The sequence below is a fragment of the Coenobita brevimanus genome, chromosome 1 (genome assembly GCF_032717465.1).
Source record: "Coenobita brevimanus isolate Jiangsu-jjx chromosome 1, ASM3271746v2, whole genome shotgun sequence".
Classification (NCBI taxonomy): Eukaryota; Metazoa; Arthropoda; class Malacostraca; order Decapoda; family Coenobitidae; genus Coenobita; species Coenobita brevimanus.
The window spans coordinates 31,141,241-31,155,621 of record NC_136954.1 but is presented as its reverse complement, the minus strand read 5'-3'; the positions used below and the strand labels follow the sequence as shown (position 1 = coordinate 31,155,621).

General features: G+C 40.5%; 1 pseudogene; it reads left to right on the top strand.

Moving 5' to 3' along the window:
* The first annotated feature begins 2,112 nt into the window (after window positions 1–2,112).
* Window positions 2,113–2,230, top strand: LOC145416528 (5S ribosomal RNA; annotated as a pseudogene).
* The last annotated feature ends 12,151 nt before the right edge of the window (window positions 2,231–14,381 follow it).

Here is a 14,381-nt window from a genome sequence, read left to right as displayed (position 1 = left end):
TTGGACCTGCCTTCCTTTCTGTCTCTATCTTTCTCTCTCTCTCTCTCTCTGCCTACCTACCTACTGTGGGCGATTTTCACCTCTTCAATCCTGGCAAGTCCTCGAGCGTATTCTTGTTCCTACCAGGCAAGTATATTCACCTTAAGAAAAGCCTCTAATATTCTAAGGAGGTTTTTAAGACTATCTCTGCCTCCTCCAGGTCGAAAAGCCTACCTTAAGCTGAATAAAACTCCCATGAAATCACAATAACAAAATAAATGAATAAATAACAAAATAAAAAGACGTGATCGGCCTCAAGGTGTTACGATCATAAAAACTCTCCGTAACTGGACCAGTTGTTTGGGACAGTCTAAGAGACGTTGGAGATTTCGTAATACCTCTTCGTTAGCGACTTATTCTGGAGAAAACACTTTAATATCACATGCATCCTGATGAATCTATGTCGATATTTCGCATTCCACTTTAATACCGCCATGTATGAGAAAGATGAAAGTGTGTGATCATCACTGATATATAACTGCATGCAAAAAAAAATGTAAAGGTTTAATATACAAAGTAAATCGCTAAGGAGGAGGTGCTATGAAGCCTCTATACAACCTGGATTACGGTGCTGTGTGTCCTAGCCTGTTCTCTTGAGCCTGTATTCTCTTCAGTTAAGGAAGCTCCCTAACACCTCTTCCTGAGAGATTTATTAAGCTTATTACATCTTGCCATCCGCTTGTGTGATACTTAAGTCATTCCAATATACCATACTCTGCACAAATAATGTAGAAAACGATGTTTGCCTGCCGTATCTAAAAACAAATCGATGAGGAGGAGGTGTTAGGAAGCGTCCTTACCCGACGAGAATACGGACCTTGGACAGCAGATTATGTGGTTCCTCTTTCTTAACGATTTACTGTATATTTCATTCCACACCTAACTTCCCAGTACGTTATCTGTTTAAAATCGACACCCTTTGCATCAGTAACATACACAAAGATATATAATTCAAGTGTTGTATGCATTACAAATCAACGAGGCAGAGGGATTACCAAACCTCCGATGCTAACTAAAATTACTGGCATATAAAACAACGTGAAGTGCACCTGCGGACCTCTGATCATTTACACGTTACAAACACAGTGGGATCCATTACTTAGTGTGCTGTGTGGGTAGCAATTTGGCAAGTAAAATATGCAGTGTTTAAAAAGCTGGCGATTTTATTCAGCTAAGCCATGGGTATGAACTTGGCAACTAAAAATATGCAAAGTTTATACACTTACCTATAGCTAACCTTGATAAAAATTTTAATGTAGCCACTGGTTGGAGTTTGGCAACTACAAATATGCAAAATTTATTCAGCCGGTAATTTTATTCAATTTCATAGCTTTTGGTATTAAATTGGCTTCAGTTCAACAGATTCCACCAGTAAATCATGCCATTCTCAGCTCCGCACAATCAAATCATGACCCATTCATCTCACGGGCCCCTTGTTGCTGGTCCATTTTTCTTCTTTACTCCAGCACCAGCCTCGTCCAGGGCTGCTGTAAGTTAACATCTTCCCCACGTTAGTACAGTCTGGGGGAAAAGTTGGCCTCACATTTCACCACGGTGTTTAGCCATGATGCTCATGTGTTCACCGCATTTCCCCCATTACAGTGACAGTGTGTTCAGTGTCTTTCTCGTTAGCCCAGTTTACTTCTCATTCCAGGGCTTGTGTGTTCAGTTTCTTTCTCGTTACAAGGCGCGTTAGGTCTCTCTGATGGGGATTTGTTTCAGCCGCTCAAGAATCGGATCGTGATGCATAGGATACTCCCAGACTGCTTGGGCTTGGCTTAAAAGGAAGAACAGGACTTCCGATGCATGCCTATTGACTACATGGGGAAGGGGGGCAAGAACGCGATCAAATTACGCTTAGTCTTTCCCCAGTGTATGACACGCATCCACCCAACTTACATCCAGGATACTATTTAAATGTAATGGTGGTCAAATAGGGACAGAGGGTAAATAAGCTTTGTCTAACAGCTTGACATGGTGATTTTTAGCTTAGAAGCAATGGCAATCAAAGGGTAAAAAAAAAAAAAAAAAAAACACTATTCTTGCTGTTATGAATGCTGTAGAATATTATGTTCCAGCAATTATCCACGTTGAGTACACCGCTTCCCGTCCGATCAGCGAAGTTAAGCAACGTTGGGTCTCGTTAGTACTTGGATGGGTGACCGCCTGGGAACACCAGATGCTGTTGGCATAACGTTCTCCCTACGTGTCAAGTGGTGGAGGATTAGTGCCCCTCCCTGTAAAACTAACTCTGAGCTCTTGACCACCCCGTTTGGGATACGTGGCGTCTGGCAATGAATGAATGAATTATGTTTAGCTGAGAAAAATATCCGGAAATTCTGTTTAGCTGAGAAAAATATCCGGCAATTCTGTCTAGGTGGGAAGAATATCCGGCAATTCTGTTTAGCCGAGAAAATTTTTAAGCTGTACAGTAGTTGTTCTTGTGACCTCCGACTCCCCGAAACGTGAACCCAATGGACCGCAGGCTAAAGTTTCCCTCCTCCTGCAGTCCACATCCCCCTTTCAAAGGACTGAGGGGAAGTGAGGGTCGTTTGTATAATCTGGCATTGGAGCTGCCAGGCCACAGTGGTACCAGCATGGAAAGACATACAGACAGACACACAAAAATCTTACAAAAGTTTGAAGAATACATAACAAAAGAACTGAAACATCTGAAACACGCACTAGCACAGATAGTGGTTTCTCTTGCATTTTGTCAGCCGGGAAGCGAGTTGTTTCGTTGACTGTCGCTCTCCAACACCAAAATTCTAACATCCTATAGGGTCAACAAGAAGTCAGAACAGTAAAAGTCAAACATCATAACTATGTGCAGTGATCACCATCTTTTATTACTGATGTACAAGAATACTTTTCAGGCTTACATCAGGAATTTTGTTCTGGCTAAAAATTTCTGCCAGATAACTGGGCTAATGTAAGCCTCCTATGACTCACTCACAGTTAAATAAAGTCTCTTCATGTTGGCTGGAACTGAGTACTAGAACTGTAATGGCCATGAGCGGCTTAACGTGGATATTCTTGCTTTCTGTTATCACTACAAAAGATAACGTCTCGAGAATGGTTCTGCTTTCTGTCATCATTATCAGCGTCTAGAAAACAGTCTTGTTTTTTTGTCATTAATACAAAAAAATAATGTTTCATAAATATACGCAGCATACCTTAATTCGAATTCAGATACGGAGATTTCCTAACACCTTTTCCTTTGCGACTGATTATGCACATTACAATTCAATACTCTGTGTAACTGATGTAAACTGAGCTGATATTAACACGACATAAATAACATACAGTGGAGTGCTGAGGTGTAATATGCAAACAAAATCGCTAAGGATAAGGCGCTACGAAGCCTCCTGTGCTACCTTAAATACAACTCCCTCTGGCATGGTGCCTATTGCTTAATTCTAATCACACTGACTATTATAATGCTCTGAATTTTATGGCCTCCATGTTCGTCCACCTTCAGTCTTTTTCCCCAGTCTCTCTCTCTCTCTCTCTCTGACACACACACACACACACACACACACACACACACACACACACACACGAAGTTTCACTGACACTAAAGCTTTTATACTGCATATGTAGCATTATATTTTCACAGTATTTCATAACCCAATGAGGGGAGCGCGGTAGCTCAGTGGTAGGGTGTCGGGCTCGTCATCGGAGGTTGCGAGTTCGCGCCCCGCCCGGTGGCTGCTGTGCTGGGAGGGGTAGCGCTTTCCTGTAACCCTAGCAGAACTATATGATCTGATGAGGTCTAGCTCGGGGATTAATCCCCGTAACCCAATGAGCACTTTCTTGTATCTTTATTCAGCGAATGTTTCATCGTTTCCATGTTCATCTGACTACACCTGGCCATCAACTGAGATGAAAAAAAAAAAAAAAAAAATCCTACCATTCTGATTACCAAACTCCTTAATGTCATTTCTGTCCCTACGCAGTAACGAACACTTTCCCTCCTGTTAATTTCATTAACACTTTCAACACACTTTTTGCAGTATTCATCATCATCACTATTCCACCAATGCATCTGCCCAATATTTCCTGGCTTCAGCAGTTCATTTCCCCTCCTTCCCTGTTTTTTCCAGTCTTTTCCGGTGTGTAATGAGTCGGCAGCCATTTATCCATTCCCCTCACCTGGGCCATATTAGCGGTGTCATGGCCATTAACCGGATTATCGAGGTGGCAGTTTCACAGGGACTCCCCCGGTGCTGGTCGTGTCACATTTTCTGTATCAGCTCCACATTTCGCGAAAATGGCTTTACTTTCTCGGCTAAGACCGTATCATAAAGCCAGTTTAAAGACTTTAGAATTCTCGAGTTACATACAGCCTTCATTAACACCACCATGAGAAGGTCACCACCATGAAAGGTTTAATAGTAACAGTATTATCACTCTGGTTCCTGTGACTAACTCAGCTGCATAAAATGGTCTGACGATAGATGGACATGAAAACTTGAGTTGTCCCGACCATGTGAGGGTTAGAGGAAACAATACCAACACTCAAGTACTTTTATTCATTCTCAGATGGATAAATGCAGGGGTATCCGGCGCTGCCCAGTAAAACCCTATGATCGAGCACATCAGCATTGCCAGGGAACCTAGATGGCCACTCTCTCTGTGGGAGAAGGCCCCCAAGATCCCATTTTACCCACTGAAACTATGTTCCCCCTTGGGCCCATTTCCCCATGGATATGTTCTCCATGGACCAATTCCTTGGGTATTTTTTATATTTTTTTTTTAATCAAAAAAATCAAAAATTCAATGATTTAATCGATTTTTTTGATGCTTTTGATTTTTTTTATTTTTTCATCATATATGGTAGGAAGCATTTCAAAAGCAGTACCGGGGCCCGGAAGGGTGTTGCTTGGACCCTGATTATCTAAAATGTATGTTGCAACGTGTAAATATTATCAATCCTTAGTTCCACAAATTTAAAATTATTTTATGTGTCATACAATGTAACAGTTTCAAATGGCACCATTCCTTAAAAATCTGCTTACTTAATGCCTAAGTATAAAATCAGAATAAATGAATGCAAAGTTATACACAACTTTTATAAACCCTCAGATTCTATTTTTGTTAATCTTTAGGTGAAAAAATCAATAAAATCAAAAATTAAAAAAAAATCATGATTTTTTAGTAAAAAAAAAATCACTGATTTAATCACATGATTTAAATCAGTTTGATTTAATCAACGCCAACCCTGCCGTGGATCAATTTTGCCACTACCCACCTATCCCGCCAATTCGTCCATCCATCCGTCTCGCTGCAGCTAATAATGATATGGTTGTAGAACTTATAAAAAAAAAGAAAAAAAAAAAAAAGGAGCTGACTGCCATGTTTCCATCATGTTGACTTGATTATTTCTAATCAGTTCTAATCTTGGCCATCAGGGGCGCCACTTTAGCAACTGTGGTGTACGCAGGTAAATTCCTCGTATACAGTAACACCAAGTATGGCATATTACAGAGTTTTATATACATTCCCCTTGATTTCCACACACACACACACACACACACACACACACACGCTCGCTGGTGCAGTGGTAACGTTCTCGCTTGCCAACTGGTGGACGGGAGTTCGCGCCTCGCTCAGGTTGCGAAAAGTTTCACTGACGAAGTGGATGGTTACTGTCCCCCTGAGCAAGGGGACGGGTGTGTGCGCGTGTGAAGCTCACAGCCTTGCCCTTAGATCGGACAATATGAGCTCTCAGCTCCCTTCCGGGAGGGTAAAAAAGCTGACGATCACGACCATCAAGTGATCAAGACCGACCCGATTAATTACACGCACACACACACACACAGGCAAACATTCTCGTGTGTGTGTGTGTGTTTTCTAGCGGTAAGCGGAATAAAATACTATAGTTTTACCAATCACGACATAGTTTACCACATCAATCAACACTTCAGTACGACGGCTTTGAATCTTTCATGTTAGTTCTATTTTCTCCACGCGATTATATTCCACTTCCGAAAGAATTTGAAAACTGAAGAAATCAACAACAGACTTTACATAATCCCTTTCGTTACTAGGGGTTCACGTATACTGCATGAGTGCTGATTACCAAAATATATAAATAAATAAATAAATAAATAAAGACATACAAAACAGACACGCAAACATACATACATACACACAAACATATAAATAAATAAATATAAAAAAACAAAAACAAAACTAAGTCAGCGTAAGAAAGAGCTTAACCCCTTCAATGTGAGTACTTCTTGGGGGACCTTTTGCCTGTTTTTCCCGACTAACTCCAAAACAGCAAAATATCGCCAAGACTGGACGGTTAAGACACGATCCCCGTTCTTCCTTACACCTGGGTCCGTATGCTTGTCTTACGGAGGAACCCTAACACCTACTCCTAGGTGATTTATTTTGTTTGGATTACACCTTGCTATCCTCTTCTGTGTTATTTTGAGCATTCTAATATTACAACACACTTCATAAATAACATCTATCTATCTATCTATTGCCAGCCGCCATAAACCCGTAAGGGGTGGCCATTTGACTTTGAGTTATTTGTTTTATGGGGAGGGGCACTAACCCTCCACCAACCCACTTGTGGACACGTAGGGAGCACGTATGGTTTGGCTCTATGGTTACCACCCAGTGTTGTAAATGGTTTCTTGGCTTACAGGAAACCATTTGGCTTGTCACTCAATGTAAAGCCACCTGTAAAGGAAAGAAAAGCAATAAGAACTGACAGGAAAGATGGGAGAAATAAGAGGAGAGGAGGGCAGGCACAGAAAAAGAATGATTAAGGATAAGAAAGAAGTTGGCAGCATTACATCAAGTAGTTAAATTAAATGGCCATATCCAAAAATGAATCGCTATGGAAGAGGTGCTACGAAGCCACCATAAGCGACGTGAATACTGGCCTAGAGTGACGATTTATATACCTATTGTATTCTGGCCACTCGGAAAAAGAATATAGGGAAAGCCTGAGAGTCAGTTTAACTAAAACTATACAGATTCCGGTATTTTTTTTTTTCCTAATGGCTGCCATAACCACTTCAACTCGACTATGTACTTTTTACGTTCTTGGTGCGGCCAGATTATTGTATTCGGTTTAGGGGATTACCTTAATAGGGGAAGAAACTGGTGAAGCCTGTGTGTTATTCCTCCAGTTAGAAAAGTAATCCTTCCAGCTAGAAATTTAATCCCTCCAGTTAGAAATATAATCCCTTCAATTTGAAATTTAATTCCTCGTTACAAATCTAATCTCTCCAGTTACAAATTCAGTCCCTCTGCTTGGAAATTTAATCCCTTGAGCTGGAAATGTAATACCCAGTTAAAATGTAGCCCCTGCAGTTAAAAATGTAATCCCTTCAGTTTGAATCGTAGTCCCTCCATTGGGAAACGTAATCCCTCCAGTTAGAAACGTATATAAGCCCTCCAGTTAATGTAATCCCTCTATGTAGAAATGTAATCCTTCCCGCTAGAAATGTAATCTCTCCAGGTAGAACAGTATATTATACATTGAATAAAAAATCGTCTGGTTATAAGAAAAACTATATATGAAAATAGGTCATCGTGTTGGATGGATTAATGAGAGATTTATCTCGTCACGCCAAAGTCAATTCGAAGCTGAGAGAGCAATCTGATTTAAGTGTGATTTCCTACTCTGAGGCAGCAATATAAAACCAATATATCCCATACTAATGTCCGAATTTATATGACTCTCTGCATTTACAAAATTCTATCTATGTCAGTCATATGCTGCATTTTAGGACCTCCCTTGACATGTGAAGTAAAAGCAGATATATCTAAAAATGCTGTTCTTCCTCCACCGCGAGGCAAAGAAGACATTACTTTCGTATTCTTGTTGGTTAAGGAAGCTCCCTAGCACCTTTTCCTTTGTGATTTATTTTCGGCTACGGCTGGTTACTATCACACTTTGTATGTAATTTATGCTGAGTGCCGAGGCATTTTAATTATTCATATGACACAGAAGAGGATAGCAAAAAGTAATAAACAAAATAAATCACTTTGAAAGAGGTGTTAGGGAGCTTCCTTAATCGACAATAATACGGGCTTTGTCACCTGCACTGATTCAATGATCGTATATATATATTTTTTTTTCAATAACTGCCAGGTTTTCAGTTCACCTGATTTAATTTTACAATTTTATCTTCTGGTTAACGTGTCATCTTAAGGGGAAAGGGGACACACACACACACTCACTCACACACACACACACACACACACACACACACACACACACACACACACACACACACACACACACACACACACACACAAGCTTCGCATAGGCTATTTGTCTGGTTAAAAGAAAACATTATGATGGAGAATAAAGCCATCCCAGTGAAGGAGGCTTAAAAACTTGATAATTTGGAAGACAGAGTTCAGTTATGCTTAGAGGTATGTCAGAGTTATGCCCAGAGTTATGTCTGGAGTTATGTTTAGAGTTATGTTTAGTTACGATTAGTTTTATGCTTAGAGTTATGTTTAGTTACGATTAGTTTTATGTTTAGAGTTATGTTTAGTTACGATTAGTTTTATGATTAGAGTTATGTTTAGTTACGATTAGTTTTATGTTTAGAGTTATGTTTAGTTACGATTAGTTTTATGCTTAGAGTTATGTTTAGTTACGATTAGTTTTATGCTTAGAGTTATGTTTAGTTACGATTAGTTTTATGCTTAGAGTTATGTTTGGAGTTCGGTTTAGAGTTATGCTTGGATTTATGCTTACAGTTATATTTGGAGTTGTGTTTAGAGTTATGTTTACAGTTATGCTTGGTTATGTTTAGAGTTATGATTTGTTTATGCTTAGAGTTATGATTGCATTTGTGCTTTGAGTTATGTTTAGAGTTATGTTCAGAGTTACGCCTGGAGTTATGCTTAGAGTTATCCGTAGAATAATGCTTAGAGGTAAATGCTGCTTTCAGTACTTGGTGTAAGTGCATAATTTGTAATGCAGTGAAGAAAGTAACAAATTTCACACAAATCAGTTCGTTGAAAGCGAAAAATAACGAAAAATTCTTCGGATTTAGAACAGTGATTCACCCAATATCAAAACATGTAGGTGGCCTGAAGGGGTTAATGGAGGCTGGATCTAACCCTTCACTTCTAAAAGCCAATCTAAAGGTAAATAAAATCGTCCTGAGTCAGTATGAGAGAGAAAAAAAAAAATTAATTAGGGTGCTTTCTCAGTGCCCTCACCTCCTGGCTTTTTGGATTTCTATAACACTACACTACTTTGATTAAATTCATCATCATCTGGAAATCTTACATCTCCTGTTCTTGCCAACTTGCCGGAAAATAAATAAACATCGTTAAAAAAAAAAACAGTCTAAATCCGGTGACGTCCTCTTTTCTTAATTTTTTACTTGATTCTTGCGGCTACCCACGAAATTTACTCCAAGGCATCTTATACTGAAAGTCTGCTGAGGCTGCATCTATCTCCCCCCCCCCTCCCGTTTCAAAAATCTATCCTAAAATAAATAAACCTGTCAGATGGTAAAATAAAATAAAAAAATCCTCCGGTCCGTTTGGGTAACACTCTCCCTTAACCGATTCATTGTAAGAATCTGGACTTTTTCACGTTTTTTCCCCCAGGTTTATTCTGACCACCGTCATATGATTTTCTCTGGGATAGAAAGGGGTTCAGGCAGTGCAGGCGTTTACCCTCACACGACCAGCTTCCATACCTAAGCTGAACGAAACCAATAAGTGATAGCAAGAACTGTGTTGAATAAAATCATCACACACACACACACACACACACACACACACACACACACACACACAGGTATATAATCAGCCATCCCTTCTTCAACCAACTCATCCTCAAAATGCTGGTGAACTTACTACGAAATTACGCTAAAAGTTAAAAATGGGTCATCAGTCGAAAACTTTGCAAGGGATTATTGGAGATTTTTGGTAAAAGTTTGTCGGGGCGAGTGAAGGTAAGTACGAATTTTCAAGGTTCTAAGGTCAAGGCTGGAACAGGTCAAAGATTACGTTTTATCAATTTAACATGACCCAGATTTTCGTCCTTTTGTAGCTGATTTCGCTTTGACCAGTGACAGAAAAAAGGTAATATTACAGTTCTGCACCCTTACCACAGCAAGCATCTTACTCTATTATTAACCTATTTTTACAACTCGTTCTAGATGGAAAGACGGCAATTACGAAAAGTCAAGTGAAGAGTATACGCCACGTTAAAATGAAAACAGTATCAAAAACAGGCACAGGGATCCAGACACCTCTTTTTCTTCTAGCTCTATTTTAATCATGTTCAGGGTGTAATAAAATCCGTCATCCGAGTGATGGGGTGAGGACGGTGCCGTACGCGCAAAGGTTCTAATCCTTTCTGGGAAGCGGGAAGGGTAAATTTCGGCTACGAGTCTCCCATCAACGAGTGGGTTCCATCCCATAGTGGACCTGATGAGGACTGTGTGTGTGTGTGTGTGTGTGTGTGTGTGTGTGTGTGTGTGTGTGTGTGTTTTCGCTACTTGAGGAGGCCCCCAAGTACTTTTTCCTCATCACTTTACTTTTGCACATTGTTTTCTTTTTTTTGACAGCTGGTGCTAGGGAGGTACGCCTTCATGTGGTGGCACTGATACAACCGCGCGACTCCACCGTTCGGATATACAAACGTTCCTCATCTCCCTCCCTGTCCCCTCAAAAGCAAGATGCTGGACTGCGGGAGAAGGGCAACTTTAAACTGCAGTCCACTGGGTTCCATTTCAAATGAACCTGGGGCTGCAACTACTATTATTACTACTGTAATTCATTCATACAGATTCTCAATATTACAAATATATAAACAGTATACAACAGAACAAGACGGATTAATACGGTACATAAATCAGTTGGTGAGAGGTGCTAAGGGGGGGGGGGGAGAGGAAACTTCTACACTGACAAGAAGACATCTCTTTGTGGCTGGTGATTTCTTAACACTTATTTTTTGGCGACTTATTCTGTACATTACGTCTTAATATCCCATTGTATTTCACTGATTCCTACTGAGTCGATAGTAAAACGATGTAAATAATATAAAAGGGAGTTAATGAATAATATGCAGTACTTATCGTTAGGGAAATTGTGCTTCGAAACAATCTCTGCTATCTTCAATAAGCTGTGGGTGCTAAGCGTTTTTCACATCTATTTATCTATATATCTATCTGACTGCCTATCTATATCTATTTACCTAACTATTTATCCCGTGGGAAGAAGCAACACAGAACATTACTAGTGTGTTAGGAATGGTGCACCAGGACTTCCTCTCTGGCGACGAAACGATTATCCTCTCTCTCTCTCTCTCTCTCTCTCTCTCTCTCTCTCTCTCTCTCTCTCTCTCTCTCTCTGTACACACACCAGGGACGATGTTCATTTAGTAACCAACACGAAGGTGACATCACTCGATCACGTCACGACATAAATTGCCACCCATATGACTACACCACAAAAGTTCCCTTCTTGTGTGTGTGTGTGTGTGTGTGTGTGTGTGTGTGTGTGTGTGTGTGTGTGTGTGTGTGTGTGTGTGTGTGTGTGTGTGTTTTTTAAAATACATTCACGTCACCCTCTTACTCGGTTAGGGCACATTCCTCTTTCTCCTTATCGTTCGCCTTCGTTATTATCATCATTACCACCGTCGTCATCATAATTATCAGTTATTATCATCGTCGTTATCATCTTCGTTCCAGTACCTTTCATAAAATGTTGTCGCTCGTTTACCTGGCTACTTTTTCTCTCATTATTTTCCGCCATCGTCCTCATCGTCATCATCGTCACTATCATCTTCAGCATTTTTACTCTTGCCACTCGATTGACTACGGTACGTTTCTCTTGCTCATGATCATTCCTCATCGTCATCATCGTCGTCGTCACCATCATCATCGTCCTCGTCATTAACTCACTTTTCTCGTTTAAGGGACTCTCCTCTTTCTTATTAGTGTTCATCACTGTCATCACCATCGTCATGTTCATCATCACCATTATTATCCTCATCGTCATCAGCATCATTACCCTACCATCATTATCATCATCATCAACTAAATCGATATCCTTATATATTCTCTTAATAATATAGCAGGCATACACGCAGAGGATAAATTCTGTCTATCTATCAATTGCCAGACGCCTTAATCCCGTGCGGGGTGGCCACAAACAAATCGCCTCCATGTCGCCCTATCTCCAGCCATTTCGCTGCCCTCCCCCCCAGCTCACACACCCCCTCTCTCGTATACCTCTCCACTCCATTCGTCCATCTCATCCTCGGGCTCCCCCTCCCTCCCCCCCCCTTCACCTCACTCACATATACCCTCCTAATTTGTCACTCTCCACTGCTTCAAAATTCAGTGATGTCTACATATCAGGTAACCACTTGTCTTTTAACACTCAGATTTCTATTAAGGGAAGGCGGTGGCCGAGTCGCTAGAAAGGTGGTCTACGGTTCCAGTGGACGCGGGTTCGAATCCTTACTGAGGCACAGAACAGGTTAAAGGATATGAATTTCTTTATAGGAAACTCTACTGATCTACCAAAGACCAGCCGACATTCGTAAAAACATCCCCTCTAATACCAATACACCAGTCCTGTATGAGACAGCCCCATCATGTAATCAAAATGACCGGTGGGTGTTGGCGCCAAAATGGTGACATGCGTAGGTGTATGTTATGTGGGAGGAATGCTGGGGCCTCAGGGAATGCTCTCTTAAGCCTATACTCAGAGTCGGACGCATAAAAAAAAAAGTTGAATATAATCATCCGGTATCAGGAGGAAGAGAATGCACCTCCATCCCTGAGTGAGTTCTTAGCACCACTATTAACACTCAAGTTCTTCTGACTCCCCCTCGGCTGAATAAAATCCTCTGGTGTTAACTGGAATAGAAGAGTTGTCCTGACCATGAGAAGATTAATACTTGAATAAAGGATTAGAGGTGCCCCAGCCAAGAATGGGGTACCTGTACTATACTCGTTTTACTCTAACTTGGCCTGAAACTGACATCCCTCCATTTTGAATGTTGAGGTTTAGCAACAGATTAACTAAACAATAATGCTAGTTACGAGGAAGTGCTATGAAAATGGATCCTGTTGAGCCGCAGTATCGTTTTTTTCTGCTACCGATCTTCGTGAAAATGGTTGCAAAAGGATGCAAATAAGGACCAAATTAAAGTGAACGAACTATGCTTTCTTTAACTTGGCCTAAAACTGCCACCTCTCCATCTTGAATGCTGGGTTGTAACAAGAGATCAACATTAAGAATATGATGTTAGTCACAGAGAAGTGCCGTGGAAAGTATGAAGAGCTATAGCGTTGTCATTTTCCCGCCCACTAAGCTACATGAAAAAAGCTGCAAAAAGGACAAAAATCTGGGCCATGTTAAGGTGAAAAGGGTATAGAGTCTTAGGCGCCTATGCTCGCTCTCGCATTAATAAAATCGTGTGGAACAGGAGGATATGTATCTCCCACAATCCTTTCTCCATCAACCTCTTCCACTATTCTCAAAACATCTCTTCATATATATTTTTTTTTAATAACAGAACAGAGGAAGGAAAACGGATTAATAAAAAAATAAGCCATGCACCAGATTACTGGTGTCCTCTGTTCATAAAATATCTGTAACAGTTAGCCTTGAACAGCAGTAGGTTGAAGTTTGGAGGGAAGCAACTCTGGGGAAGTGAATTCCAGAGAGATGCAGTTCGGGGAATAAAAGAATTCTGATAGGCAGAAGTTCTGTAGTATGGCTAAATGACATTCCAGTCATGAGCGCTACCAGATGCCCGTGTAGCATGAGGGAAGGCATGGAGAGATGGCACCATGAACACAACTTCGTATGAGCATTTGCTATAGAAATATCTGTAAAATAACGCAAGGGAGGCAACATTCCTTCTTACTTGTAGGGGAGGTAGTTTATTAGTAATAGCAGGATTATTAACAATTCTAACAGCTTTGTTCTGAATTTTGTCTACTTGTTTTAGTGCAACCTCTCCACATCCACTCCACAAGGGTGAGCAGTTTTCAAGCTGAGAGTGCACATGACAATTATAAACTATAGCTAACTGCTCGTCAGTGAAGAAGTTACGGACTCTGTACAATAATCCAACTTTCTTTGAGGCGGTTTTAGCAAGTGATCTAACATGAGAGGTCCAGCTGAGGGCATTGTTAAGCGAGATGCCGAGAATTTCAATACTTTTGGAAATGGGAATATTTGTAGCATTGAAGGTATTATACGATTCTGGCAATACCTATCTAATAGCAAACTGTATATATTAAGTTTCACTAGCATTAAATGAGACAAGGTTATTTTGTCCCCATTCACTGATCGTGGATAAGTCTTGATTTAAA